Source organism: Bos indicus, chromosome 1 (genome assembly GCF_029378745.1).
Source record: "Bos indicus isolate NIAB-ARS_2022 breed Sahiwal x Tharparkar chromosome 1, NIAB-ARS_B.indTharparkar_mat_pri_1.0, whole genome shotgun sequence".
In the NCBI taxonomy this organism is placed as follows: domain Eukaryota; kingdom Metazoa; phylum Chordata; class Mammalia; order Artiodactyla; family Bovidae; genus Bos; species Bos indicus.
The window spans coordinates 55,174,030-55,199,790 of NC_091760.1; the positions used below are offsets into that span (position 1 = coordinate 55,174,030).

The 25,761-nt window shown below is 40.8% G+C and overlaps 1 long non-coding RNA gene across 1 annotated transcript in view; it reads left to right on the forward strand.

Moving 5' to 3' along the window:
* LOC139178924 (uncharacterized) overlaps positions 1-25,257 on the forward strand; it is a 56,245-nt gene extending 30,988 nt beyond the window's left edge. The window contains exons 2-3 of the long non-coding RNA XR_011563334.1: positions 20,531-20,623; positions 21,177-25,257. This is a non-coding gene — a long non-coding RNA (uncharacterized lncRNA). The remainder of the gene's footprint in view (positions 1-20,530; positions 20,624-21,176) is intronic.
* Positions 25,258-25,761: the final 504 nt, after the last annotated feature.

Genomic DNA, 25,761 nt, shown 5'->3' on the forward strand with positions numbered 1-25,761 from the left:
TAGGTCAGTGATCACACCATCGTGATTATCTGGGTCGTGAAGATCTTTTTTGTATAGTTCTTCTTTGTATTCTTGCCATCTCTTCTTAATATCTTCTGCTTCTGTTAGGTCCCTACCATTTCTGTCCTTTATCGAGCTCATCTTTGCATGAAATGTTCCTTTGGTATCTCTGATTTTCTTGAAGAGATCCCTAGTCTTTCGCATTCTGTTGTTTTCCTCTATTTCTTTGCATTGATTGCTGAAGAAGGCTTTCTTATCTCTTCTTGCTATTCTTTGGAACTCTGAATTCAGATGCTTATATCTTTCCTTTTCTTCTTTGCTTGTTTCTTCTCTTCTTTTCACAGCTATTTGTAAGGCCTCCCCAGACAGCCATTTTGCTTTTTTGCATTTCTTTTCCATGAGAATGGTCTTGATCCCTGTCTCCTGTACAATGTCACGAACCTCATTCCATAGTTCATCATGCACTCTATCTATCAGATCTAGGCCCTTAAATCTATTTCTCACTTCCACTGTATAATCATAAGGGATTTGATATTGGTCGTACCTGAATGGTCTAGCGGTTTTCCCTACTTTCTTCCGTTTCAGTCTGAATTTGGCAATAAGGAGTTCATGATCTGAGCCACAGTCAGCTCCTGGTCTTATTTTTGCTGACTGTATAGAGCTTCTCCATCTTTGGCTGCAAAGAATATAATCAATCTGATTTCGGTGTTGACCATCTGATGATGTCCATGTACAGAGTTTTTTCTTGTGTTGTTGGAAGAGGGTGTTTTTTATGACCAGTGCATTTTCTTGGCAAAACTCTATTAGTCTTTGCCCTGCTTCATTCCATATTCCAAGGTCAAATTTGCCTGTTACTCCAGGTATTTCTTGACTTCCTACTTTTGCATTCCAGTCCCCTATAATGAAGAGGACATCTTTTTTGGGTGTTAGTTCTAAAAGGTCTTGTAGATCTTCATAGAACCATTCAGCTTCAGCTTCTTCAGTGTTACTGGTTGGGGCATAGACTTGGATTACTGTGATACTGAATGGTTTGCCTTGGAAACAAACAGAGATCATTCTGTCATTTTTGAGACTGCATCCAAGTACTGCATTTCAGATTCTTTTGTTGACCATGATGGCCACTCCATTTCTTCTGAGGGATTCCTGCCCACAGTAGTAGATATAATTGTCATCTGAGTTAAATTCACCCATTCCAGTCCATTTCAGTTCACTGATTCCTAGAATTTCAGATTCACTCTTGCCATCTCTTGTTTGACCACTTCCAATTTGCCTTGATTCATGGACCTGACATTCCAGGTTCCTATGCTATATTGCTCTTTACAGCATCAGACCTTGCTTCTATCACCAGTCACATGCACATCTGGGTATTCTTTTTACTTTGGCTCCATCCCTTCATTCTTTCTGGGGTTATTTCTCCACTGATCTCCAGTAGCATATTGGGCACCTACTGACCTGGGGAGTTCCTCTTTCAGTATCCTATCATTTTGCCTTTTCATGCTGTTCATGGGGTTCTCAAGGCAAGAATACTGAAGTGGTTTGCCATTCCCTTCTCCAGTGGACCACATTCTGTCAGATCTCTCCACCATGACCTGCCTGTCTTGGGTGGCCCCATGGGCATGGCTTAGTTTCATTGAGTTAGACAAGGCTGTGGTCCTAGTGTGATTAGATTGACTAGTTTTCTGTGAGTATGATTTCAGTGTTTCTGCCCTCTGATGCCCTCTTGCAACACCTATCGTCTTACTTGGGTTTCTCTTACCTTGGGCATGGGGTATCTCTTCACAGCTGCTCCAGCAAAGCACAGCCATTGCTCCTTACCTTGGACAAGTAGTATCTCCTCACCATCGCCCTTCCTGACCGTCAACGTGTGATAGCTCCTCTAGGTCCTCCTGCGTCCGCGCAGCCACAGCTCCTTGGACATTGGGTTGCTCCTCCCGGCCGCGGCCCTTGGCCTCAGGTGGGCGTGGGGTATCTCCTCCCAGCCGCCGCCCCTGACCTCGGATGCGGGGTAAGTCCTCTTGTCGCCACCCCTGACCTCGGATGCTGGGTATCTCCTCTTGGTCGCCCCCTCAACCTCGGACGCAGTGTAGCTCCTCTGGGCTGGTCCTGAGTGGTCGCAATCTGGTACTCTCATCCTCATATAATTGGGAATAATTAACAGGATCTCAATATTCTCCGTCAAATTGATTGCTGAAATAATAGACTTAGGAATCAGTTGGCAAAAAGCATGACTTTCTCTTACCACCATCATATCATTTTCTTCTAAATGGATGGTCACCAGCCTCTCCTATCCCATTCCTAACATATGTACTAAGTTGCTTCAGTCGTGTCTGACTCTTTGTGACCCTGTGGACTATAGCCCGCCAAGCTCCTCTGTCCATGAGATTCTCCAGTCAGGAATACTGAAGTGAGTTTCCATTTCCTTCTCCAAGCCCTGACATAGGCAGGGATAAAGTACCTAAGTGTGACATGAGCAAGGGCGGCAGACATAGACAGCTGGAGTAAGAGCATGAGTGCTAAATCCAGAGCTCCCATCCTCACTCTCACCAGTGCCTCTTGGCTATCTCTATATAGAACAGAAAACATGCAGGAGGAAGAAACTTCTTTATTTTCTCTGCTTTAGAGAGGAGGCAAATAGATACGAATTATGTTTTTTTTTTTTTTTTTTTTTTAAACAAATAAAATGGTCTGGGTAGGAAAGAGAGAGGCAAGCTGGGAGATATTTAATAGCTGATAGGAATTTTACCCATTAGAAACATGAAATTCATCCTTGATGTGTCTCTGATTATCTCTTCACTTCCGTTCAGTTCAGTTATTCAGTCGACTCCAACTCTTTGCAACCTCATGAACCACAGCACGCCAGGCCTCCCAGTCCATCAACAGCTACCGGAGTCTACCAAAACCCATGTCCATTGAGTTGGTGATGCCATCCACCATCTCATCCTCTGTTGTCCCCTTCTCCTCCCATCTTCAATCTTTCCCAGCATCAGGGTCTTTTCAAATGAGTCAACTCTTTGCATCAGGTGGCCAAAATGTTTCAGCTTCAACATCAGTTCTTCCAATGAACATCCAGGACTGATATCTTTTAGGATGGACTGGTTGGATCTCCTTGCAGTCCAAGGGACTCTCAAGAGTCTTCTCTGACACCACAGTTCAAAAGCATCAATGCTTCGGCACTCAGCTTTCTTTATAGTCCAAATCACATCCATACATGACTACTGGAAAAACCATAGCTTTGACTAGGCAGACCTTTGTGGACAAAGTAATGTCTCTGCTTTTTAATATGCTGTCTAGGTTGGTCATAACTTTCCTTCCAAGGAGTAAGCGTCTTTTAATTTCATGGCTGTAGTCACTATCTGCAGTGATTTTAGAGCCCCCCAAAATAAAGTCAGCCACTGGTTCCCCATCTATTTGCCATGAAGTGATGGGACTGGATGCCATGATCTTAGTTTTCTGAATGTTGAGCTTTAGCCCAACTTTTTCACTCTCCTCTTCAACTTTCATCGAGAGGCTCCTTAGTTCTTCTTCACTTTCTGCCATAAGAGTTGTGTCATCTACATATCTGAGGTTATTGATATTTCTCCTGGCAATCTTGATTCTAACTTGTGCTTCCTCCAGCCTAGCATTTCTCATTATGTACTTTGTATATAAATTTAATAAGCAGGGTGGCAATATACAGCCTTGATGTACTCCTTTTCCTATTTGGAACTGGTCTGTTGTTATCTCTTACATTTACTTTATAATTAAGTTCTGTCAGTTTTCTCTTAACCCTCTCAAATCTGTCCATTTCTTTGCACCTGAAATCACCCGGTCTTCTACTAAGCCACCTTCTCTCTTACCTAGACAGCAACTGGAGCCTCTTGACTCTTTTTCCTGTTTCCACTCCCGTCCCCCTACAGTCAGCGGTTATGTGTTGGCACTGCCTTGTTCAGACTCTCAAAGAGCCAGTTGTGTATGTCATTTTCCAATTTCACCTTTAGTGATACATTGGCAACTTGAAATTGACCATAGTGGGAATATTTACACACAGAAATTGGATTATGTTATAAATTGGGGCTCATAAATATGTATTTTACAGATAGCTAGTTGTTAAACATTTACTGGCACACCACTGACTACAATGAGGCATATTCTCCCATACAGCTGCAAAATGATATTTGAAAAACATAAGTTACATCATGTCTGTCATCCTCCTGCTTTAAAGTCTATGTGTGCATGCTAAGTTGCTTCAGTTGTGTCTGACTGCAACCCTATGGACTGGAGCCCACCAGGCTCCTCTGTCCATGGTGTTCAGGCAAGAATACTGGAGTGGGTTGTCATGCCATCCTCTAGGGGATTTTCCTGACCCAGGGATCCTGCATGAGTCTCTTTCATCTGTATTGGCAGGTGGGTTCTTAACCACTAGCGCCACCTGGGAGGCCCTTAAGGTCTGAGTGGTATCCTGTAAAATCCAGATTACTTACTGGGTTCTCTGGACCCTGAGATATTATGACCTCAGCCTGACCTGTGCCTTTGTTGTCTCCAGCAGCCCTCTTGTCTCCTTTTTGTCTCTCCAGCATACCATGGTCTTTGCATGGTAGGTCTGCTCTTCTGGATTTTCACATAACTGAATTATTCTCCTTCAGGTCTCAGGATAAAATTTACTTCCTCAGAGGGGTCTTCCATGACCAGCCAATCTTTGTATTAGTTTGTTTTTTCTTCTTCATAATACTTATTATATGAAATGTTATGTATTTCTTTTCTATCTCCCCAATTATATAAGCAATGGTCATGCTTGTTGGTTCCTTTTGCTGCATTCCCAGTGCCTAAAAATGGCCTGGTTCAAGGTAACAGTTCAACACATTTATTGAATTAATTGGGTGAATGCATGCAATTAACAACTGTGCAGCATAGCATCTCATAAAACTATTTATTTGAGTATATAAATGAATGAGTCATTAAATATAGTAAGTGAAGAACTAACAATTGAAGTCTTCTTTGATTGTCATCCCATTCTCTACCTATGTATCTGTCAAACTCTGAATAGAAGAAGTCATGCCCAGCGATAATAGAGAGATACTTATGATCTGAAGCTCAGGAAGTGCCTCTCAGTTTCCTGGAGGAAGATCTGAAAATAGCTTTAGAGCTTTAATCTCATGTTATTGATTCTGCCGACTTGTACGTTATAGAGGCTGAAATCATCTGTGCCCCGAAGTTTAGACTATTTTATTCCTAAAACATTATTTTTAAAAAACTCTCTTTTAATTTGGACTTAAGAGATGAGATCTCAAAACACTCCCCCTCCCTGCTTTATTTTACAGAGTATGTGTTTATTATAAGCATTTAGAATCTCGGTAAGATTTCCTGACATTCATGCCATTTTGACTGCTTCTAAGTTTGACAAAAACTAAAAATGAGAGTCATGACAAGTTTTGGAATTGATATGCCTGGTCCTTTAAGCCATCCAGATATACAGAGGTTGCATCAGCATCTGGAAAATGACTCTCATCCCCCGCTCTAAAGTACATTCCCAACATTGGCCACTTCTGTGCCTGGAGTGCTAACCCTCTCGGGCACTGCTTGCTCACTGTTCCTCCCTTAGGAGGGTGCCCTTCTGACCTGCAATTTTAGCCAGCCTCCTCTCCAGTGCCACCTGCCGCCATCACACTGAAGAAAGTAAACTCTCCACCCTCAGGATACTTGCTGCTCCTCTTGCCTGGAGACCAAGGATGGTGCCACTTCACTTCTACTGATTTTAATATGGAAAGCCTCTGACGCTGAGGTTACCACAGAACCAGACATTGTTATGAATGCCATTTCCACTGTTCAGAAATCACAAAATAGAACAAGAAACATCTTCTTTGTAACCGATAAGCGTTCTAGTATTTAGCTTAAAGGTCTTCAGAAAGTATTAAACATTTTCAGACTTTTCTGAAAATTTTCCAGTGATATTGATCAACTTTTCAAATTGGGATACAGACCAGAGTTAGCAAGACTTTGGCATATTAGGCATGTTTCTTTATATATCTGGTCACTTATTTCTCCTAGTGCTATGCCTTTGAAATGAAAGTCATGACAAGAGACTTCAACTTCTTAATCCCTAAAAGTTAGTGCTCTGGGCTTCATTGGTGGTGCAGATGGTAAAGAATCTGCCCACAATGCGGAAGGCCTGGGTTCAATCCCTGGGTTTGTAAGATCTCCTGGAGAAGAGAATGGCAACCCATTCCAGTATTCTTGCCTGGAGAATTCCATGGATAGAGGAGCCTGGCAGGCTACAGTCCATCGGGTGGCAAAGATATGACCGAATAACTAACACACACACACACACACACACGCCCACAAAGACACACACAAAGTACTCATGCATCTAGACATTGCCTACCAGGGAAGCTAGAATATCAGTTTCAGGATTTTTCAAGTTCAATTATCTTTTCCTATATTTCTGTTTAAAGGTAACAGTAATAGTAAGTGCTTAGATAGTATTTACTATAATGCCAGTCCATTGTTTTAAGAGCTCTGCATGGATTTATTTCATCCTCTTAATAACCCTATTATTCCTATTTGCAAGTTGGAAACCCAAGAACTGTAGAATTTAAGTAGCTTGCACAAAGTCACATAGTTAGGAGATGCGGTAGCTGGAATTTGAACCTTGGCAGTTGGGATTCAAAGCTACTGCTCCCCTGTTAATCTCTATACGGTCTTGCCTCTCACCATGGTACCTAGTGAAAAATAAAGGGAAATTGAAGACACGCTTCTGCACTCTTACAGGCTGGATGTAAGGGAGGTTGTTTGTAGTTTTAGGAATCAAGAATACAGTGGAAAAATCTTCCCACTTTAAATAAAAGGACCAGGATTCTGCTCTTTTGGGAGGCACAGGGATTCTATTCGTGATGTTTCTACTGACTTACCTTCTGAGCTGTTTAATGAACGGGTAAGTTATTAAGCTGTGAAGTGACAGACTAGACTAGAACTGTGTTCAAACTCTGCTCCTATCCATCTTGGAACTCTGCAGAGAGGTGGCTGGCTGGTTTTAGGGTAAGGGAGTGGCAAGGATGCAGAATTCCTAGTTGGCACAGAGAAGTATGCCTTTCTTTTCCCTTTTGTCCTGTTTTACCTTGATGAATTGCTTCAAAATAGGTCTTGAAGAAGGCAGGATTAAACTCTGAAGCCATTTCCTTCTGATCCCTTCAAGTAGTCTGGCCTTACTTTCCTGTGTCTATTATTTAATCTGATGATTTTTCAGCTTCTAGAGAGAGCTAAGGATGGCTTCAAAATAATGTGCCTTTTCACTGACTTTTGGATACAGTGTTCTTATTTTCTTTGAATGAAATTTCAAGCCAAATGGCATGGGAAGGTATTTTCAAAGCAGGCAAAAAGTGCCTTCCAAACTACAGCACACAAATGGTCACTCATTCAATATGTGTATGTTCCGATTGTGTTTGCATACACAAACATGCCCACACACAATGCTAGCACTAGTCTTCAGCTAGGTATTTTGCTATTTTTTATTCATATTAACAAAGATGTCAGAGAAGGCAATGGCACCCCACTCCAGTACTCTTGCCTGGAAAATCCCATGGACAGAGGAGCCTGGTGGGCTGCAGTCCATGGGGTCGCCAAGAGTTGGACACGAATGAATGACTTCACTTTCACTTTTCACTTTCATGCATTGGAGAAGGAAATGGCAACCCACTCCAGTGTTCTTGCCTGGAGAATCCCAGGGACGGGGGAGCCTGGTGGGCTGCCGTCTATGGCGTCGCGCAGAGTCGGACACGACTGAAGTGACTTAGCAGCAGCAGCAGCAGCAACAAAGATGTACACACAAATGTAAATGCATGTACATGCACACACACATACACTTTTGTCTCTACCAGCTCATGATACCACCTTCCTTTTCCATGATACTTGGCAGGTGGACCCACCCTATTTGAGTTCAGGAATGAAGCACTTGGGTGTCTGCTCTAAGCTCTAACAAAGCAAATCAATTATACGACAAGTATTTATTTAGTACTTATTACTCTAGTATGCAGTATCCCGTGAGTGTTTACAAAGAAACTTCAATACACCCATGTCCTCTAGGATCTTAATACACATAAAACATTAACAGGCACCATATAATTAATGCTTAAAATGTTGGACACAGGCTGTTAAGTGTAGTGGGAATTTTAAAGAAGAGGAAGAGAAATGAGAGCTAGTAAAGTCAAATAGGACTTTGGGGGAGATGAAACTTGAGCTGGATCTTTAAAGGTAGGTGTCATTTCAGTTGGCAGAAAGAAGAAGATGAGGGGGAGGTCCCTGTTCTTGATCTTTCTATTATAGTAACTTGAATGACTTGCTGTGCAATCATAGGGAATATAATTTGAAAGGCGAACAGTTCTCTGTCTCATCGTATATGAGAAGAGTCTGTCTTAGATATAATGGAATGTTTGTCTTCTAAAATATAAATATATGGGGCAGTTTAAATACATCAGGACAGGTTACTTTTCACTTATACCTTGGCTAAATACAGTTAAGATAATTTCTTTCCACTTAATACTTGATTGTAGCATCACAAGGACTTATGTCCCATGTTTTAGTGTCTTCTATATAAAGGTCTATCAAGAGGTTTGTTTTTATGTTCTAAGACTCAGTGATTGGAACACTTGGTTTTCTAAGATAAGCTGTTTTTTCTCCTTAAGAGAAAGAGAAAACAATATCTGATTAGTTTAGTAGCGGTGGAAATTTTGGCTTGCATCTTTTCCTTCTAAATTTTCTGTACATTTTGGCCTCCTATGTATATACAACCCAAACTTCAAACTCCTCTTATTCATTTCCAGGTTCACCATCTTATGGTACATAGAGCTGAAGGGAAAATTAGTCTCATTATTCCTCTGAGTCATCCAGGCATCCTTACCATCGTGCTTTTCTCGGGATCAATTTTGATCTGCTCATGATAAAGACTGGTGGTTGTCCCTTCTTTGTTTCCTCTCCTTTCTCAGTAGTAAAGCCTTTGGGTTTTAGCTATGTGGTGACCTAGAGCCAGACATCCTGGAATGTGAAGTCAAGTGGGCCTTAGAAAGCATCACTACGAACAAAGCTAGTGGAGGTGTTGGAATTCCAGTTGAGCTCTTTCAAATTCTGAAAGATGATGCTGTGAAAGTGCTGCACTCAATATGCCAGCAAATTTGGAAAACTCAGCAGTGGCCACAGGACTGGAAAAGGTCAGTTTTCTTTCCAATCGCAAAGAAAGGCAATGCCAAAGAATGCTCAAACTACTGCACAATTGCACTCATCACACACGCTAGTAAAGTAATACTCAAACTTCTCCAAGCCAGGCTTCAGCAAATGTGAACTGTGAACTTCCTGATGTTCAAGCTGGTTTTAGAAAAGGCAGAGGAACCAGAGATCAAATTGCCAACATCTGCTGGATCATGGAAAAAGCAAGAGAGTTCCAGAAAAACATCTATTTCTGCTTTATTGACTATGCCAAAGCCTTTGACTGTGTGGATCACAATAAACTGTGGAAAATTCTGAAAGAGATGGGAATACCAGACCACCTGATCTGCCTCTTGAGAAATTTGCATGCAGGTCAGGAAGCAACAGTTAGAACTAGACATGGAACAAAAGACTGGTTCCAAATAGGAAAAGGAGTTCCTCAAGGCTGTATATTGTCACCCTGCTTATTTAACTTCTATGCAGAGTACATCATGAGAAATGCTGGACTGGAAGAAACACAAGCTGGAATCAAGATTGCCGGGAGAAATATCAATAACCTCAGATATGCAGATGACACCACCCTTATGGCAGAAAGTGAAGAGGAACTCAAAAGCCTCTTGATGAAAGTGAAAGAGGAGAGTGAAAAAGTTGGCTTAAAGCTCAACATTCAGAAAATGAAGATCATGGCATCTGTTCCCATCACTTCATGGGAAATGGATGGGGAAACAGTGGAAACAGTGTCAGACTTTATTTTTTTGGGCTCCAAAATCACTGCAGATGGTGACTGCAGCCATGAAATTAAAAGATGCTTACTCCTTGGGAGGAAAGTTATGTCCAACATAGATAGCATATTCAAAAGCAGAGACATTACTTTGCCAACAAATGTCTGTCTAGTCAAGGCTATGGTTTTTCCAGTGGTCATGTATGGATGTGAGAGTTGGAATGTGAAGAAGGCTGAGTGCCAAAGAATTGATGCTTTTGAACTGTGGCATTGGAAAAGACTCTTGAGAGTCCCTTGGACTGCAAGGAGATCCAACCAGTCCATTCTGAAGGAGATCAGCCCTGGGATTTCTTTGGAAGGAATGATGCTAAAGCTGAAACTCCAGTACGTTGGCCACCTCATTCGAAGAGTTGACTCATTGGAAAAGACTCTGATGCTGGTAGGAATTGGGGGCAGGAGGAGAAGGGGACGACAGAGGATGAGCTGGCTGGATGTCATCACTGACTCAATGGACGTGAGTCTGGGTGAACTCCAGGAGTTGGTGATGGACAGGGAGGCCTGACGTGGTGCGATTCATGGGGTTGCAAAGAGTTGGACAGACTGAGCGACTGAACTGAACTGAACTGTCTGTGTATAATAAAGAATAATTTACTGGACTTCCCTGCTGCAAGTATACTCGTGATTAAATCCTAGACAGTGGGATGTAAGCAGATGTTGTGTGTGCAGTTCATAGAAGTATTCCTGGAACAGGCATGCTCTTCTTCATTGCTTTCTTCTTGTTAGAATATTGTTGTAACGTTGGGGAATTTTAGTAGTCATCATGGACAGTGGGATGATCCATAGCAATAATAAAATAGTACCTCTCTCAAAAGATGGATATTAAGAATAAAGAAAAGAATGTATTAGGTGGTGTTAGTCACATTAAAAATTACTCAGTAAACATATATGTTGTTTTCAATTTAGATTGAACTCTGACTTCTGTGGAAGGACCATGTGTTTGTGTGTGTATTTTCTGACATTTACCTATTTGATAGAAGAATCAAGGCTTGCACTCAAAAGGAACCAGACTTGGAAAGACCATATCCACTGCACTGCTCTGGTGTCAGTTCCAGGGCATTCTACTAGATAGATCGGCTGGCTCAGATTTGGAGAAATATGCTGGAGAGGAATAGAAGGTGGATCTGGCGAGAGACCAGTCTTTGAGATTGGAAGGGCTAAGTTAAGCTTCAAGTGATAAAGACCCAAAATAACACAGAGCTTAAAAAAGACAACCATTTGTTTCTCTTTCATCCAAGGCTTAGTGTAGCCACTCTTAAAGAATTTGATGAGATTTTTGGACAGATATTTGGACACTTTTTCCTCAGTCTGTGGGCAAATTGCTGCAGGGGTGTCATTCTTACAATTAAGTACATTTTTTGGGGGGGGGGGTCTGATTATTAATTTTTTTCTACTTTTAAAAACATACTTTCACAAGCCTCCTTAAATCATGGGTGGACCAAGGTGGGAGGATAACCATAGAAAATGGAATTAGGACTGAGAAACTAAATGTTAATGGGGAGAGAGGGCAGGGAGATACGTAAGAACTAAAGTCTTAACACCTGATGTGTGAGACAGGGTGGAGTGGAGTGCTTGGAGCACAGCATTAGGGCACTGGCCCAGATGTTAGGATGCTTGATGTGAAAGGGACCAGACCCTTCATAAGCTTTGCCTGTCTCCCTATCACTTCTCTTGAGTAGGCTGTTGATGGCTATTAGGGTTTTTTTTTTTTTTTTTTTATTTTTTATTAATGAGAATTTCCTTAGTGCACTATCTGTGAAAGGTTTTTAACACTGAGTGCCCGCATGGTGCATATACGCAGCCATGTTCCAGAGGAAAGAAACTGTTTTCATAATCTCTTGTGAAGGTCAGTTTGTTTGTTTAGACTTAAGGAAAAATTGGAGAAGCCAATGGCACCCCACTCCAGTACTCCTGCCTGGAAAATCCCATGGACAGAGGAGCCTGGTAGGCTGCAGTCCATGGGGTCGTTAGGAGTCGGATACGACTGAGCGACTTCACTTTCACTTTTCACTTTCATGCATTGGAGAAGGAAATGGCAACCCACTCCAGTGTTCTTGCCTGGAGAATCCCAGGGTTGGGGGAGCCTGGTGGGCTGCCATTTATGGGGTCACACAGAGTCGGACATGACTGAAGTGACTTAGCAGCTGCAGCAGCAAGGAAAAATAGTGATGCCTCCTCTAACAAGCTTCTCTTCAGAATCAATGTGCAATGAGGGAGTTCCAGTGAGCATTTAAGAACTTAGAAAAATAGTATAAACAGGAAGAGAAAGCATAAACATGATGCAAGTCATTAGCTAATAGAAATCATTGTGTTTACTTTTCCATTATGGAGGGTAAAACAGGGCAACCCTATTCTTCTATGCTCAGAAAACTACTGAGAATTTAATATGTGTTTCCCAGTTTTACCCTTTGTAAAATAAAATGGAGACTGGAGATTGTCTGAAAGTGAAAAGAGCTTGTGGGTGAAGATGGGGGAGAATCTGCAACCCCCAAAAGATGTGACTTAGTGAAGGTGTCTGGGTTAATTTCGTGCTTATTACACATATTGAAGACCCTTTTCTTTTCAATATCCACTGGCCTCCTTTGTATTAGGTAAGAGTATCAGAAACCAACTTAAGCTAGATTAAGAAACAAAGAGGTTTATTATAAGAAAGCAGAGACAATGCATGAACACTAAGGGCAGGAATGAAGCTGGGCTCCAGAGAACACTGGGAAGCTTCAGGGTCAGTGCAGAGCCTGCTTCTCTGACTTCACTGCTCCTGTCTGTGCTCATGCTCATCTCTGCTTCTCCATTACATGGCAGAATAGGCCACCCTAGAAGCTCCTCTGCTTCTGCGTGCTTGCATTTGGGAGTGGCTGCTGAATTAGGAATCTGGGAGAGAAGTTAAGTGGTTCAAAACAGTGTCCACCTTTGGTCCAGACAGCTATGGGCAGAGGTGAGGGACATTAAGGTCATGTAGTAAAACAGAGCTGCCAGAGGCTCACCTCATTTTATTCATGGGGTTACTCTCAGAGAAGGTGACTTGGCCCAAGGTCTTGGCAGACACTTTATAAGGTAAACTGTGTTTATTATTTTGTGCTCAGCCCCAGAGTAACTGCTTAACCCCTTATATGTTGTCCTGAAACAAAGTGACAAATAAAAATAGAGTTTTTTTTTAAAATAGAATTTTTCATGTCTCTCTTTGTATTGACTTCAAAAAATACCGGGCTATTCCAAGTCAGTGTTAAGGAATAGTAAGCTTCTATTAATTTGACATGTTTGCTTTGGAGAATAAATTCTGAATTGCCTAATTTCCTCATGTTTCAAAGATTTCACTCTAAGTAGACTTAAAGCAAATGGATAACTGAAGATAAACAATTTATTTCATAGATGTTTTTAAACAGTTGGGCCTCTGATGCATGAATTTATAACCCATTATTGATACCCAGGCACACCCATAGCAGGATCTCCCATAGCAATTTCCCTGTCATCAAAGAGCTTATCAGACCATATTGAAAGAAAGAAAAAAAAAAAAAACAAAAAACTAACTGAAGACCAATATCTAGTCCCCCTGTGGGTGTATTTACAAAAAATAGTGCAGTGATGGGCCCTTATTTGCAGAATATACATTTTGTAAAAGAATTCCTCTGAAGTCTTTGGGTTGTATGTGTTTGGTACTGAAGACTCAGAGTCAGTCTTTACTGAGATTAGGAACCAACTTCAGAGCTGTTATTTGCATCCAGGATCATGCACACAGTCTTCTGGGATCTTCAAGAATGACAGTGTGCACAGAACCAGCAAGCAGAGAGCAGAGAGCAGATCTCAGGAGAGATACTACTTAGTTTTCAAAAGAAAAAAATATTCATTTCTTATTTTCACCACTCACAGATCTTCCCTGGATGTGAGACATCCCTCCACCTCAACTATTAAGACTGAAAGAGATTCCATTAACCAAGATTTTTTAAAAATGGGGAGTTGTTATTGGTGGTGGTCTAAGTTAATTATACAAGATGTTATAGAGATACTGAAACTGCAGAAATGTGTCTCTGAGGTCTTCAGTCTTTTATGTCTCAGCACATAAAAAATTCAGCAAAAGGCACAGGGATAGAAAAGAAGTGATTTATTAGAAGACACTTGTGAGGTTTACAAGTGGGCGGGTGAGAGGATGCCGCCCAGGCACTTAGTGGGCTACAGTTTTATAATCAAAGGAAAAGTGTGGAGGGAGAGAAAACCACTTTATTCCTCATTCTTGAGTAGATGTCAAGGTTCCATCATCAGCTCCTCCACATCAGGTGGGGGAATTTTCTTGTCCTTACATGTCCAACTGGGGCTGGCATGGTGCATTGAAAATGAGCAAAGAGGTGGTAACATATACTGAAATATGATAAATCATCTCAGTTTTCAGTATAATGTCACTTTTTCCTTATATTTTTGGTTTTAGTGTGGGCAGAGAATCAGGTCCTGGGAATCATTAACTTACTGAGCTCACAGGACAGGGTGTGGGTATCATGTCACCATTGTTTTATTGTTTTGGGGCATGTTTCCTGCTTCTGTTGCATAGTTTTGTTGCTAAGCAAGCCTGCTTGGTTTTGTGGTTAAGCCAACCTGCTTTCTTGACTGCTTTCATTAATGTACAGGGGTTTCTCATATTTTTTTCTTTACTTATGATCCCTTGGTGAGATTAACTATTTAAACACCTTCTTTGCCCCTTTACTCTGTCCCTATCAATACCACTTTAAGTTTGGATAAATTATTATACATCAAGAAATATTAAGATGTTAATATTTTATATTAATATAAATATTAAGATAGTCTAATCCCCAAATAAATTAAAAGATATTGGTGCAAAAAATCAACTTGGTGATTTCTAAAAAGAATATAAGTCCTTAAAAAATAATGAATTAGGTGATATGAGTTTGTTTTAGGGTAATGCAATAAGTTATTAGAGGAGTCACTTAAAATAACCATCCCCTGACATGATAGAGGCCATTTGATTTTTTTTGAGCTTATTTTTTTTTTTCTGATTTTTACAATATTGTGTTGGTTTCTGCCATACAGCAGCATGAATCAGCCATAAACATACACCTATCCCCTTCCTCCCTCCCTCCCTCGCTTTCCTCCCCTCCCATTCCTCCAGGTCATCACAGTTGACTTTTATTATTGTTTTTAATTTTTGAGCTGTGTTATTAGAATTAAAACATTTTAAACCACTTTATTGAGATATGATTGAACTATAAAAAGCAGTACATATTTAATGTATGTAACGATTTTGGAGCACTTGATTTTTTAAAAAACACCTATTTAAGGAATAGAGTATGGTTGTTTTTCAAACGTCCCTTTTTGGATTTTGTTTTGTATTCAAGTACTTAAAAAAATGCATATAATGTGTTAAAAGTTTCATGGAAAGTAGGACTTCACTGGATCTTAGCCAGATGAAATGACAGTCAAAATTCGTTAGACTGACAAGATACAAGCCAGGGAAAGAATAAAAATGCACTCAAGAGTAGCATGAGCAACAGTGTGGTGAAGTGGTCAAGAATGGTTCTAAGCCATGGCTTAGAGTGTCTGTGTTTGGTGGAGAGATGTTTTCCTGAACCTAAACGGCAAATAAGAATAGAATTTTTATCATGACTCTGTATTGACCTAATATCTTGAGAATCTTCTCTGTCAGAGTAACGAAATAGCCTGGTTTTATTTATTTGACATATTCTTTTTGGAGACTAAATTTATGGCATGACATTCATTATCCTGTTTTATTAAGAATTTTTGGAATGAGGTGTTCTGAAACCTTTACCTTTTCTTCTGAAATGGTGAAAGAGCTAAAAAAATGACTAAACTAATTTCATATATGTTCCAAATGCATTTTTACTTTGAAATTTCTTTACCATGGTGTTTTCCACTCTCTTTCCCCCTCTGCATATTTCTTCCTTCAACTCATACATTATTAGGAAACTTACAAAGTTCAAATGAACAAATGTCTGGCTTTAAACGCAAATGAGAATTCCTGTTTTTTTTCTGGACTTTATGCATATGTGTATCCTGTCAGCAGGGAGTGATCTCATCATATTGATTGCCTCCAAAACTTACAGTACTCTTACACCCAGATTTGTTCTTGGCTCAGTGTGGTTTGTGGAATAAAATGGTTTGTGTTCTAATTCCAAATATTGATTGACCATGTGTTACTTTGGGAACAAGAGTATGCTTGTTTCCTTAGCAGGCTAATGAGAAAATTACTGACCTCCTCTCAAGACAGGTTTGGCAAGTAGAGATTCACACAATACTTTGTGTTAGAAGGGCTAAATATTTTTCTAAGTGCTTTCATTCTTCTTGGCATAGCAATGATTTTTGTGGGCTGTGTTAGGGAAAAATTTGAACCAGGAAGTACATGTGACTTTGCTTCAGCCACTGAAAACATCTGTATATTGAAGAGGACCTGACCAAAAAAGAGAAGTCTAGAACTTCAGAAAAGCCCTGACAGAGTCTGACCATGTGCCCATGAATGAAGAACTCTCATGCCACGTTTTCCAGATGGATTCACTGTAATGCCTGCAGCTTAGCCAATCTGAATCCTTGTCTAATCACTTTTAGACAGTCTCCTAATTTGGCCATTACTGGGAAAGGTAGAAAACAGTGTAATGGAGATCAGAGGGACCCTGAGTACAGTGAAGGGAACCTCAGTGCTGCTGGAGGTGTGGCACTCCAACACAACCAGGGTTGTTCCAATATCGGCAAACACTTTAAAAAGGAAATAAATGGGGGATCAACCAGCATTTCATTTGTCACTGTCTCAACAGCCCAAGGCAGAGCTGTTTTGCCAGCCACATTTTCAGATGGAAGCATGTGTTTCAATTGCATTTGTTTTCCTGACACTTCAGGTGGTGTAAGGTTCCACGGGCCAGCCTCAGCTTGCTTGCCCTGGGCTGGCTCATCACTTCTCTCTAGTGCATCTTCACAGTCATTTCTGCATAGCTTAGAGTTTCCAAGCACAGTGAGAATTTATGCTGATAAAATATTTAGTTGCGCAAGAATAGTAAGACCTGAAAAGGCCCCTAGGCAGAATTGAACAGAAAACATTCTAAAGAGATAGCTGCTTACCCTCTTATAAAACACACACACACACACACACACACACACACACACAGAAATCTAGAGAATTGCCATAGCCTCAAAGTCTGTGTACTGAAGGGTGTAATTGTCCCCATCTGCACTCTCATAGGTAGGTAAGTTCTGGCCTTAGTTATAAGAACCGGGTATATATTCTTGGGCAAGTCATCATCCCTGAAAGACACACAGTCCTATGACTAAAATAAAAAGTAAAACCTCTCCTCTGATCCACATTGACCTGAAATATTTTTGAGATTTGATTAAAACTTATACAGTCTGTGGAGGGGAGTGGAATTGACTTGCTGACAGCTATTGAAGTTAGGTGATTGGTATATGAGGGTTCGTTATGGTAGTCTCCATGTGTATATTTGTTTAATGTATTCTGTAATAAAATATTTAAAACTGTGTAGTAATTGAAAATAAAAATCTGCCCTACCTACTTCTCAGCAGAGTTACAGGTGAGAATCATAGGTGACATTATGTAGAAGTGTTTTGTGAATAGTAAATCACTAGAACCAGGTATATCTCAAAAAATATATCTCCAAGGTGAATATACCAGACTCATCTTGTATACTGATTAAAAATATAGTTTCAGAGTTCATTGACCTATGGAATCAGACATGATGGCAGTGAATCTCAGAGGAATCTCCATTTTTGATTAGTCCTTTCTACTTCCCATCTCAGATGATGCTCCTATATTATGAAATTTGAAAAATACATACCTTACAAATCCTTCCTGACATTTCTAAGGGCTTTTTAGTGGATGGAGAAATTGCTTCTAGTGGGGTTCAGGATCTGTTTTCTACAAAGCCCGGCAAGCTCTATGCTACCCCTCCCCCACTTGCAGTTTGTTACTTGAACCCTGATTTCTAACTGTTGTGTCAACCTCAAGTTCATGCTCTCTGCTCTCCCTGCTTGGCCCCTCTTGGTTTCTGAATCATAAACAGGATTTGTCCATTCCATGCTGGGCCTTCTTGCTTGTGTATCAATCTTTTGCTTCGGTCTCACCATTACTGAATTCTGCCCAGCTACACCTTTTGTTCAGACACTACCCAGACTTCTCCTGGGGTTCATTCAGCCTCAATTCTTTGTTGAACACCTTTTCTGTAACAGCATTCCTCTAGGTGCTAGCAAACAATACATTAAAATTCCTTCTCTCATGTAATTTGCTCTGTAGAATTAGAGATATTCTTTGGACAAGTAACAACTACTACTACTAAGTCGCTTCTGTCGTGTCCAACTCTTAGCGACCCCATGGACTGCAGCCTACCAGGCTCCTCCATCCATGGGATTTTCCGGGCAACAGTACTGGAGTGGGGTGCCATTGCCTTCTCTGGACAAGTAACTAAGTAATATGATTTCAGATAGTGCTAAGGGCCAAGAATAAAATAAACTGGAGGAAGAGGGGTTTAGAGTTAGAATTGTCTGGGATTGTCTCTCTGAAAAGGAAATATTTAAACAGAGTTGTAAGATGAGATGGAGAGGATGGTAGAAAGGATTGGTGGAAGAGATGAAACAGTAAGTACAAAGGCTCTGTGATAGTAATGAACTTAGAAGTTCATGTAATAGCACGGAGCCCACTGTGGCTGCATCATTATGGTCATGGGTCAAAGTGGTAAGAGGTGAGGCCAGAGAGAGAGGTCAGTGGCTAGGTCCTGTAAGAATCTGGAGAACAAGATAAAAAGAGTTTGGATTTTAAATACTGGTTGTGGCTACTGACCGTGTTTTCATTTGTCTCATCAGGTGTTGCCATCTTACCTGAGGCCAGATAACCCTGCATAAGGTGTGTCTTATTCCACAGTTCCCTTTAGTGCTCGAAAGGACAGTCATAGCATGAGAATTGTTCCTGTTTTCCACAATTCATTCTCAGGAAAAAATAGAGAGATGCTTTTTCCACGCTCTCCATCATTGACTGATGGCTATTTTTCACTTAACATAATCCTTAAAATCCCCTGGAAACAATGATAAAAAATGTTCCCCTCACCCCCAACTGTGCAAGCCTGTGGTTACCAATTTTGACCACTAGATGGTGGCTGTATATCAATACCTTGAAACAATGAGTTTTCTGTTTGACAAAGGTTTTAAAGAATAAATTAATGTGTTAAAGACACACATAAAATGTATGTGCATTTAAGATTCTTTTGGTTGAAAAGACCAACAGTGAAAGAAACTGAAAAGGAATCAGGTCCTGCAGCCTGCTTTTTGTTCAGTTACATTTTTCATTGGGAAGATTTTTAGCTTCTTTGAGAACAGTCTTGTGACATGGAGTACTCATATGTGTAAGACAGGAGACCCACAGGTCATGTCTGCATAGTGGAACAGATTCCTCCTTCTCCTTCTTCTCCCTACTCCTTACTTGGGGTTCCCTGGAATGTTTTCTTCTTGCCCTCTTAAAATATGATTTCATTCACTCCTGTGACTTCAACTGTGAAGCGTTTATGCTAATACTGTTCCAGTTAATACCTTCACCAAGTAATCTCTAGACCTCCAGACCTATACTTCCAACTGCTTTTAGATAGCAGAGAGATGGCTTTTGGCCCTTGAAACTTAAACTTCAAACCAGACTCATAATCTTTCATCTTGACAACTTCCCTTGAAATGTTTTTCTTCTTATTTCAATTAATGGTGTTGCACCTTCATCAGTTGTTTTGAAGAAAAATCTCTGAGTTGCTGATTTTCACCTACTGCTCACTCCTCGTATTCACTTTGCCTTGAGGTACTGTTGGTTTTGCCTCTGAAATGTCTTACAAATGCACTTGTTTCTTTTTATTCTATCACCTCCTCATTGTTTTCATTCCTGTGATAAATCCCTAACTGAAGTCTGTTTTCCATTTTGCAGTTCACTGTCCACATATCCTAGAGAAGAATCTTGTCTAAATTTAGATGTGAACTAGTCATTTCCTGGCTTGAAATATTTCTTAGAGAATAAACTCCAAACCCCTTATTCTACTGTTCAAAAACCTTTAGGTTATGGCTCCACTGTACTTGCCAGCCTCTTTCTGGCTCCTCCCTGCCACACAGCCCTGTGGAGTGTTCAGAGTCCCTGTTGGAGCCATGGACTCTCATGACTGTGTCCCTTTTCACATGCACTTTGTCCTAGAAATGCTGTATCCTCCCTGTTGGCCTCTAATTTCCCATCTTCATATACTTGTAGTAAAGCATTTTCTTTTCCTTCCATAAAGCTTTAAGAAGCAGATTTCCTCCTCAGTACTCTCTCTGTATGCACATCCATTGTACACACGTTCATTATAATGTTTGTCTAATGGGTTGAGCTTATTTATATGTCTGCACGCCACCACTGAACTGAGACTTGCTTTCCAGCAGGTAGTGTTGTTTTCCATCTTTGTGTCTCCAGGAACTTGATTAAGTCTTTGGATGTCTGTTTTAGGTGCTCAATAACTCGTTTTAATAAATGGAAAAATGAACAAAATTTGACTTCCTCTGCATCTTTTCCAGAAGGCAAGAAAGGTCTTTTCCTGTTCTTTTTTTCTCTTTCAGTTGCATTTGTGAATAATTTCATATGAGAAAGAAAGGAAAAGGAATATCTGGAGATATTCTTCAAGACACAGAGAAGACACCATCCTGGAAAAAGTAAGTTTTAGGAAGAGCTGGGAGATTGGGCCATAGCGGGAATCACTAAAGCCCAGAAGCCCAAAGGGGTCCCCTAGTGTCACACCTTTTCCATAGACATAATAATTAAGTAAACAATGAATTTAGGTTCAGATTTTAATTTACAAATGACCCATCTTTTTTTTTTTAAAGTCCATACTGTTCATTTTTGCTATATCAATCAATTCATGAAAAAAGGTGACTTTTGTATTCCATGCATGAATGCTTGGTTGTGTCCAGCTCTTTGTGACCCCATGGAGCCTGGTGGGATTTTTCCAGGCAAGAATATTGGAGTGGGTTGCCATTTTCTATTCCAGGGAATCTTTCCAGCCCAGGTATCGAACCCATGTCTCCTGCCTTGGCTGTGCTTAGTTGCTCAGTCGTGTCCGACTCTTTCTGACCCGGTGGACTGCAGCCCACCAGGCTCCTCTGTCCTTGGGGATTCTCCAGGCAAGAATACTGGAGTGAGTTGCCATGCCCTCCACCAGGGGATCTTCCCAACCCAAAGATCGAACCCAGGTTTCTCACATTGCAGGTGGATTCTTTACTGACTGAGACACCAGGAGGATTCTTTACCACGGAGCCACCTGGGAAACCCTTGGGTTCCACCATCATAGCCATAATCTGTGGGGTTCTTGTCTTACATATGTGAGTATTCTATTACAAGAGCATACTCAAAGAAGCTAAAAATCTTCCCAAGGGAAGAATGTAACTGGACAGAAATCAGGCTGCAGGCTGTGATGCCTTTTCTATTTTTTTTTTCCTGTTGTTGATTTTATTTCAACCAAAGGAATTTAAATGCACATATACTTTGTTTGTTCTTAATACATAAATTTATTCTCCCTCCCTTACGGCACCCATGATGGTGGCACTGATGGAGGATGAACCTTGTGAATTGGTTGACTGGGAGATTAGCTGAGGTCAGGGTACATGACTGCATTGTTCCCCTGTCTCTTCTCAGTGATTGGCACTCTGCCTGGTGTAGAGCAAGTGCCTTGCAAGGGATCAAATCTCCACTGTTTATTTTCATATTGGCAAGCTTCAGTCTTGAGTTAATGTGTTATCTGGAACTGTTCATAACTTTTGGGGTAAAAGGTGCAAATAAGAACAATGGTGACTGAATTGAGATGTCTTTGGAAACTAGGGAGGAACTCATAGCCAGACCTGCTTCCTTAGATGATTTGAATGTCTTTGGATAGAAATCTGTGCATCACAGACATGCCTTCACTTGAAATGTGTGGCTCAGTCTGGATGCTCACCGTGCTTCTTTACTGTTTTACACAGAAGGAACAGAAAAGTAATCAGTTAGAATTTCTCTCTTTTTATGGCCAGAAAAGTATGTATTTCTGACTGTAGTCCAACAGGTACATCTACTTGGTAATAATAAAAGAAATGGGCTTCCCTGGTGGCTCAGTGGTAAAGAATCTGCCTGCAATGCAGGAGCTGCAGGAGATGTGGATTTTATCCCTGGGTCAGGAGGATCACCTGGAGGAGGGCATGGCAACCCACTCCAGTGTTCTTGCCTGGAGAATCCCATGAATAGAGGAGCCTAGCGGGCTGCAGACCCTATGGTCCCAAAAAGTTGGACATACCTGAAGCCACTTAGGACACATACACCGATGCAGTAAAAGAAGTACATGGATTTCATTCATATTTAAATTTTATTGAAACAGATTTCAAACTCTTTAGTGTGGATGGAGATACTTTGTAGGGCTCTTCAAGTATTTCTTTAAACATGTGAACCATCTCAGCTACCCAAATATCCCTGCTGTGATGATGTTATTTTTGGACAGGAAGTTACTAGAACCATCATCTATCTCCTTCCTCTTTGTGACTGACAGGAAGAGTATAGTTGTTATTCTCTGCCAGCAGTGTCCTGTCTAGCTGGCCTTCTTTGGTAAGCCCTATCTGAAAGTGTTAGTATCAGATCAGATCAGATCAGATCATTCGCTCAGTCGTGTCCGACTCTTTGCGACCCCATGAATCGCAGCATGCCAGGCCTCCCTGTCCAACACCAACTCCTGGAGTTCACTCAGACTCACGTCCATCGAGTCAGTGATGCCATCCAGCCATCTCATCCTCTGTTGTCCCCTTCTCCTCCTGCCCCCAATCCCTCCCAGCATATAAGAACGATAGTTACTTGTATTTGTATATGGCTTTGTATTGTTCAAAATGCTATATACTAATCTGATCCTCATAACCATAAATTAAGAAGTACTGATGGATTCATTTTAAGGGTGAGAAAACTGAGGCTTAGAGATATTTTTAAACCAAGTTCATTTCAATAATAATATAAGTGATGGAGTTAGATTCGTATTTCAGTTTTAGATTTCCTGTCTCTTCTCTACCCACACTGTTGCTCATTTTTGCTCATGTCAGTTCATTAGAAAAGGTGGCTTTTGGGTGAGAGCTAGTCTTATTTAGCACATCTGGAAATGGCGTCCTAATAACAAATCCCTGCTAATAACCTTTTTTTCTTATGCACAGTATAGAGAAGCCCTTATAATTATTAGCCAGTGTCTGCTCTGTACTCCAGGCCCCTGACAATGAGCACATGGGCACGGGTGTTACTATTCTTGGTAAGAGCATTAATAATTAGATATTACTTGGGGAAAAGGGCAAGACTTCATCAAAAGACAAAGTGCTGGCTTTGATATCTCTTTGTGCAGTTGCCGGAACACTTCTAGTGCCTGCTTCTAATCTAAAGATTAGCTGGCGGCTCTGCCCTTTTTCTTGTGAAATATCTGTTCTTATGGGAAACCAGTCCCAACACATATGGAGAATTTTTATGTCTTATTAAAGGTTGTTCACTGATATTTGTAGGATCCTGCAGCAGCTACCACATTATTATCAGGCAAATTCTAAATTTACTCAGAAAGAAATAATGTTATGAAAAGAGTTTTAAAAAATCCTAAGGGATTGCACTATAGGGTGACCATCTTTACTTCTGAAAAAGTCTCCTGTGACTCACTCTTTTACTGCTTTGAAGTGGCTTGGAATGGCCCTTGCCTCAGAGCTGGAATTTTAAGAGAAAAGCCTTTAATATAACTATTGTAGTATTTCCAGACAAGACTGGACATGGCTCAGTGAGCATCAGAAGGCTGAGGAACAGGAGGAGCAGTTCTCATCTGGGGCAGGAGGAGGGATATGTATGTCTGCAGCTACTCAAGACTGTTTGATCTTGCAAAAACCAAAACAACACCCGCTCCTGCCCCCAAACTCCACGTTACTGCACAGATTCTGAGAGACAACACATACCAGAGGAGGCAAGCAGTTAGTACTGGGTGATATGAAGCCTGGGATGGGAGGTTTATGAATATGAACATGCCCCCAAGGACTTGGAACAGCTTCCAGGAAGTTGTAGGCAACGTCAATCAGGGAGGGCTGCCTTGAGTAAGACGCTCAGCCACAGAGATTGTAATCTGGGGGTAGAGTCCCATCTTTGGGAGGCAACTATGGATCCTAGAGTTTGGAATCTGAAGATTTTACAAGAACATGGTACTAGAACAGAGGTTGAGCTTAGATATCAGAACTTGGCCAAAAGATGGAGCTTAGTTCTTGGTAATGAGGCAGAAGTCCAGTTATCAACATGGCAGAGAAGGAACAAGTGAAAAGAAAGTGGATTAGGACCTTCCTTTCCTCTTACTCTGCAGTCTTGGCCGAGTCAATCATTCCCACTTAATCCTCCCCTTTTCTTCTATTACCCGATGACGATATAAGTTATGAAGAACTCACAAGTAATATATTTGAAAAAGCTTTGAGTATTATAAAATAACAAATAGTTATTGTTCATATGTTTATCACATGACTAGAAAGGATTTATCTTATGATCAGTGATACTGTTTTGTCTTACTTGTCTCTCTCAATGTCCATTTTGAGTGCACACTCTCACACTGTCATGAAACAGTCCAAAAGAAGAAAGTTTTTCACCTAGCTGAGGAACATTGGACTGCTCCCACATGGAGTTTAATGAGAGAAATTGGAAAGTAAGTTGCTGCCCCCCAATCCTCTACAGTGTGTGTGTAGGGTGCCAGGATTTAGCCATAGTTTGAGAAGTAAATGCCTAAAGCTTAGAGAAAAATGAATGCCAGGGCAGAACAGGTTTTAAGTTATTCTTGAAGCTCAGGCATAATTTTAACTACAAAGAAAAAACAGGGAAGAAACAGAATGACCTCATTTCAAGTGAGAATTTTTATGCAAAGGCAATAGCTCTCCAAACAGAGGACACACATTAAGAGGGAAGCTTTATAGTCTGAGCTAGAGGATCTGCAGGGGAGCTGTAATTGATCTGGCATATTCAGTCTTCTACCAGTGCCTCTTACTTACACTGGAGTATCCAGAGATGATCTTTGGATAGGGAGAGCACAGGTAGGGGGTGATACCAGCCAAGAGGTGACCAGACCACCAGGGCTGCCCCTCCAGAAGGAGGTGAAACAGACCTGAGGGGAGTTTCAAGGAGCTAACCTCAGGGAATACTCCTAATATGTTTAAGGCATGGGGACATTGTGAGCTTTTTGCCTACTTTAGTTTTGATGTTTGTCAGTTACTTTCCCTTCTTTTTGGAATTGTGCTTGCAAGGGCTGCTTGGTTTGTATTTATTTCACTATCCAAAGAAGTTTTTCTGGGTCTTTTTTTTAAAATTTTATTTAATTTAACTTTACAATATTGTATTGGTTTTGCCATATATCAAAATGAATCTGCCACAGGGATACATGTGTTCCCTATCCTGAACCCTCCTCCCTCCTCCCTCCCCATACCATCTCTCTGGGTCGTCCCAGTGCACCAGCCCCAAGCATCCAGTATCATGCATCAAACCTGGACTGGCGACTCGTTTCATATATGATATTATACATATTTCAATGTCATTCTCCCAAATCATCCTACCCTCTCCCTCTCCCACAGAGTCCAAATGACTGTTCTATACATCTGTGTCTCTTTTGCTGTCTAGCATACAGGGTTATTGTTACCATCTTTCTAAATTCCATATATATGCGTTAGTATACTGTATTGGTGTTTTTCTTTCTGGCTTACTTCACTCTGTATAATAGGCTCCAGTTTCATCCACCTCATTAGAACTGATTCAAATGTATTCTTTTTAATGGCTGAGTAATACTCCATTG